The sequence below is a fragment of the Ranitomeya variabilis genome, chromosome 4 (assembly GCF_051348905.1).
Source record: "Ranitomeya variabilis isolate aRanVar5 chromosome 4, aRanVar5.hap1, whole genome shotgun sequence".
Lineage (NCBI taxonomy): Eukaryota > Metazoa > Chordata > Amphibia > Anura > Dendrobatidae > Ranitomeya > Ranitomeya variabilis.
The window spans coordinates 122,395,386-122,400,787 of record NC_135235.1 but is presented as its reverse complement, the minus strand read 5'-3'; the positions used below and the strand labels follow the sequence as shown (position 1 = coordinate 122,400,787).

Genomic DNA, 5,402 nt, shown 5'->3' with positions numbered 1-5,402 from the left:
GGCATTTCAAGCGGGGACTCGCCAGCGAATGACAATGAATATCATACGCCGGTAACGTGTGTGCTGACGTCAGCTGCCAGCCTCCTATTGGCTGGCGGCTTTTAATTATTGCCGTGCGGGCCCACAATAGAGTTTAACTGAACCTGCGTCTCGGACGCAGGTTGAGTTACTGCACCCGCAGAATCCTGCAGAATCCTGCAGCTGGGGCCCGGTGAGCAGAAGAGAGAGGGCCCGATGTGGACCCCCTCTGTTCACCGGGCTCCATACGCCATTCAGAGCAGTAGTGCCCTGATGGCGGCCCTGAGGATACGGTCACACAACCATATTTTCAGTCTTAGAATAGTATTCTGTGTATGAAAAAAGCAGACAGCATTCAAACCAATATTATTCAACGGGGCAGAGCAGATGAGCAGTTTTTTTCACTGACCGAATCTGCGTGTGAAAAAATGGCGACAAACACGAGTTTATTCTGTAAATCGAAGGAGACTCTACTGTTCTAATCTATGGGTGTGAAAAACTACTGACGCCGTGCGGAGCCACAGTGTAGCATTCAATTTTTATGGATACATTGTAATTCTGTAAAAAAGAAAGCGTGAAGGGTCTTGTAAATAATTAATAGCTGCTTCTGTAAAAACAAATCTGAATGTTTTTTTTAGACGCTCGTGTGAACCTACCCTCACTTTGATCTTTGTTTAATTAATTAAAAGGCTAGTAATATTACTATAAAAATAAATAAATTAACATATTTGGTATTAATGCATTCATAAAACTCACCTATCAAAAATCTGAAATTAATTAACCTGATTGGTGAACAAAAAAAGTAAAAAAAAATAAAAACGCCAGAATTACGGGTTTTTTCCTTTCTTCCCCAAAATAGTATCATTGCAAACATCAGTTTGGTGACAAAAAAAACACATTATTTTCTACAAACTTCAGAATTTTTGTTCACTTTAAAAAAATAAAAAGGAAGTTTGCTATCACCATAATAATACTGACCTAGAGCATACTGACCTACTGACCTCGGTTCCCAGGTTATTTTTACAACACAATGAACGCTGTAAATACAAAACCCAAAAAACGAGTTCAGAATATTATGTTTTTCACCATTTTATCGCATTGAATTATTTCCTTTGTTTTTCGGTAGATGATATGATAAAATGAACGGCGTCAATCAATAATACATATCTCAAATGGCTTTGTTGATGGAAAAATAAAGTTACAGCTTTTGTTAAAAGAGGACGAAAAAAAATAAAGGCTATGTGCACACGTTGCGGATTCGTGTGCAGATTATTCCACGCAGAATTTGAAAAATCAGCAGGTAACACGCCCTGCGTTTTACCTGGGGATTACCTGTGGACTTACCATGGATTTATGGCAGTTTTTGCGTGGTTTTCACATGCGGTTTTACACCTTCGGATTCCATTTATAGAGCAGGTGTAAATCGCTGCGGATTCCGCACAAAGAATTGACATGCTACGGAAAATAAACCGCAGCGTTTCCATGTGGTTTTGGTTTTCCATAGGTTTACATGGTACTGTACAACACATGGAAAACTGCTGCGAATCCGCAGCCAAATCCAAAACGTGTGCACAAACCCAAAAAGTGTAAAAAGTTTTTTTTGTTTTTTTTTATAACCACAAAGGGATTGGGTGATTGGGTAACAGTGATTTTGATTAGCAGGTTTTTTTATTTATTTATTTTTGTTTTGGGTTTTATTTATTTTTTATGTATGTTTTTATTTCCAATTTATTTCACATAGTGTGTGGATGACCAGGTCATAAGACCTTCGGGGGCATTATTAGGAGAATTTAATATTCCATATATATACTGTGTGTAATATATATATATATATAAAATTTATCTTTTTACTTGAGCAATTCCGTTAATGAACCATGCCCACCACCATATTCACAGAGCGGCCAACCCTATCTAGCCAACATTCCCTCACATCATACAGGTGACCTCACAGCTACTAGGTAATGAGAGAGCGTTCTACCTGTCATAATGGCCTCAGGGTGTAGGACATTCTACTGGCAGCCCACAAGTTATTAGCAACCCGCCTGGTACCATCAAGACATCATGGCTTCTCACAAGAAAAGCAGGAGATCCTATCCCAGAAGGAGAAGGACTCGCAGACCCCATAAAATGGGTAAATGTTATTGAGCCTACAGTAAACAGTATAACCTCCATTATAATGCTATACATGTAATTCTTGGCAATGGGGAACCTTATATTTATACATTGGCTTCTTCTAGGTCATAAACGTAGACACCGTTATTACTCCAGAAGGCGGATGTAGCAGAACCAGGAATAACCCCTTACTGCTGTCACCGATGACCACTTCTCTCCAGATCGAGTCCACTGGGGAAGTTGAAATCAAGAAATTCAGAACTTCATAATCTGTCAATAAATCAGCATAAGGGCACCGGCATGAAATAAACGACCATGAGCAGATTGCAGTCTCTTCTCTTAGTTTTATAGAACTAAAATTATTTAGATAAAATAAGGTAAAACAGGACTAACAGTGGATATTAAAAGAATCATTTTAGAATTTCTTCCACTTTTAAAGTCACCTGTAATCTGTACAAATCCACTGCAAAACAAACTGAAATCTTTTTGGATGGAAAAATAAAAAAATTAAATTAACCCCTTTCTGACCTCGGACGGGATAGTACATCCGAGGTCAGAACCCCCGTCTTTGATGCGGGCTCCGGCGGTGAGCCGCATCAAAGCCGGGACATGTCAGCTGTTTTGAACTATTAACTAGTTAAATGCCACTGTCAAACACAGACAGCGGCATTTAACTACCGCTTCCGGCCGGGCGGCCGGAAATGAGCGCATCGCTGACCCCCGTCACATGATCGGGGGCCAGCGATGCTTCTGCATTGTAACCATAGAGGTCCTTGAGACCTCTATCGTTACTGATCCCGGCTAGCTATGAGCGCCACCCTTTGATCGGCGCTCATAGCACACCTGCATTTCTGCTGATAATCGCTGCTATGTAGCAGAGGCGGTCGAGTTGTGCCAGCTTCTAGACTCCTATGGATGCTATTGAAGTATGGCAAAAGTAAAAAAATGTGAAAAAAATGTGAAAAAAATAAAAAAATATATAAAAGTTTAAATCATCCCCTTTCGCCCCATTCAAAATAAATCAATAAAAAAAATCAAACCTACACATATTTGGTATCGCCGCGTTCAGAATCACCGGATCTATCAATAGAAAAAAGCATTAACCTGATCGCTAAACAGCAAAGCGAGAAAAAAATTCGAAACGCCAGAATTAAGTTTTTTTGGTCGCCACGACATTGCATTAAAATGCAATAACGGGCGATCAAAAGAACGTATCTGCACCGAAATGGTATCATTAAAAACACCAGCTCGGCTCGCAAAAAATAAGCTCTCAACCGACCCCACATCATGAAAAATGGAGATGCTATGGGTATCAGAAAAAGGCACAATTTTTTTTAGCAAAGTTTGGAATTTTTTTTTTACCACTTAGATAAAAAATTACCCAGACATGTTAGGTGTCTATGAACTCGTAATTGCATGTAGAAAAGCCACGGAGACACCATCACGTGTTTCTCAACGCAAGCAATGAATAGCCAGGTCTTTCACCGGGAAGGAACAACCACGGGAAGGGCAGCATCCAATAAAGGAAAACCACCTATGCCAAAACATGGTATCCATCCACAGATTTCCTTTCTTGGATGCTGCCCTTCCCGTGGTTGTTCCTTCCCGGTGAAAGACCTGGCTATTCATTGCTTGCGTTGAGAAACACGTGATGGTGTCTCCGCGGTGTTCAGGGCCGTATTTGCCACTAGGCACTGGAGGGCACGTGCCTAGGGGCGGCAGGCTGCAGGGGGCGGCACCAAGACAGAGAAGAACTTTTTTTTTTTTTTTTTAACCTCCCCTTCCCTCCCTCCGTCAGACAACCCATGACATGGGTTGAATTTTTGGTATTTCCAGGCCTCCGTACCTTGTGAGGTCACACTCATTCCAGTAGCCGCCGTCCATCTTGGATTTCCCTGGTTTCCAGGGACGCTACCTGCCAGAGCGTCCCTGGCTCTGTACACGCGGTGCTTTCACCTTATCATCCTTCCTGGCTCCGTGCTGCTTCATTGCTCCCCCCCTTCTCGGACTACAGCTATCCACGGCATTGTGTGCACAAACTTGAAGCTTCTTAAAGGTATAGTAACCAAAGTTACTACGTTGCTTCTATTTATCTGCTGCATCACCAATGCTAAATAAGGAGGGATCACATTACTAAGACAGCCCAAATTTGTTTTTTTTATTAGAGTCTTAACTTCAAAAGTGCCAAACTGCATTGATAAACTACACTGCTCATAGAGCTGAAGATGGGGGGGAGGGGGGGGGGAGAGTTTGGTGACGGGGGAAAGAGTTTGGTGACAAGGGGGAGTCTGGAGGAGCTATATACTGGTGACAGGGGGGAGTCTGGAGCAGCTATATACTGGTGACAGGGGAGTCTGAAGGAGCTATATACTGGTGACGGGGGAGAGTCTGGAGCAGCTATATACTGGTGACAGGGGGGAGTCTGGAGGAGCTATATACTGGTGACGGGGGAGTCTGGAGGAGCTATATACTGGTGATGGGGGAGTCTGGAGGAGCTATATACTGGTGACGGGGGAGAGTCTGGAGGAGCTATATACTGGTGACAGGGGAGAGTCTGGAGGAGCTATATACTGGTGACGGGGGAGTCTGGAGGAGCTATATACTGGTGACGGGGAGAGTCTGGAGGAGCTATATACTGGTGACGAGGGAGAGTCTGGAGGAGCTATATACTGGTGACGGGGGAGAGTCTGGAGCAGCTATATACTGGTGACGGGGGAGAGTCTGGAGCAGCTATATACTGGTGACAGGGGGGAGTCTGGAGGAGCTATATACTGGTGACAGGGGGGAGTCTGGAGCAGCTATATACTGGTGACAGGGGAGTCTGAAGGAGCTATATACTGGTGACAGGGGGGAGTCTGGAGCAGCTATATACTGGTGACAGGGGAGTCTGAAGGAGCTATATACTGGTGACAGCGGAGAGTCTGGAGCAGCTATATACTGGTGACAGGGGAGTCTGGAGGAGCTATATACTGGTGACGGGGGAGTCTGGAGGAGCTATATACTGGTGACGGGGGAGAGTCTGGAGGAGCTATATACTGGTGACAGGGGAGAGTCTGGAGGAGCTATATACTGGTGACGGGGGAGTCTGGAGGAGCTATATACTGGTGACGGGGAGAGTCTGGAGGAGCTATATACTGGTGACGGGGGAGAGTCTGGAGGAGCTATATACTGGTGACGGGGGAGAGTCTGGAGCAGCTATATACTGGTGACGGGGGAGAGTCTGGAGCAGCTATATACTGGTGACAGGGGGGAGTCTGGAGGAGCTATATACT

At 44.0% G+C, this 5,402-nt stretch overlaps 1 long non-coding RNA gene across 1 annotated transcript; it reads left to right on the top strand.

Annotated features, from left to right (window-relative positions):
• Window positions 1–1,920: 1,920 nt before the first annotated feature.
• Window positions 1,921–2,454, top strand: LOC143768492 (uncharacterized). Its single transcript, XR_013213894.1, has 2 exons — window positions 1,921–2,149; window positions 2,256–2,454. It is a non-coding gene; the product is annotated as an uncharacterized LOC143768492 (long non-coding RNA).
• Window positions 2,455–5,402: the final 2,948 nt, after the last annotated feature.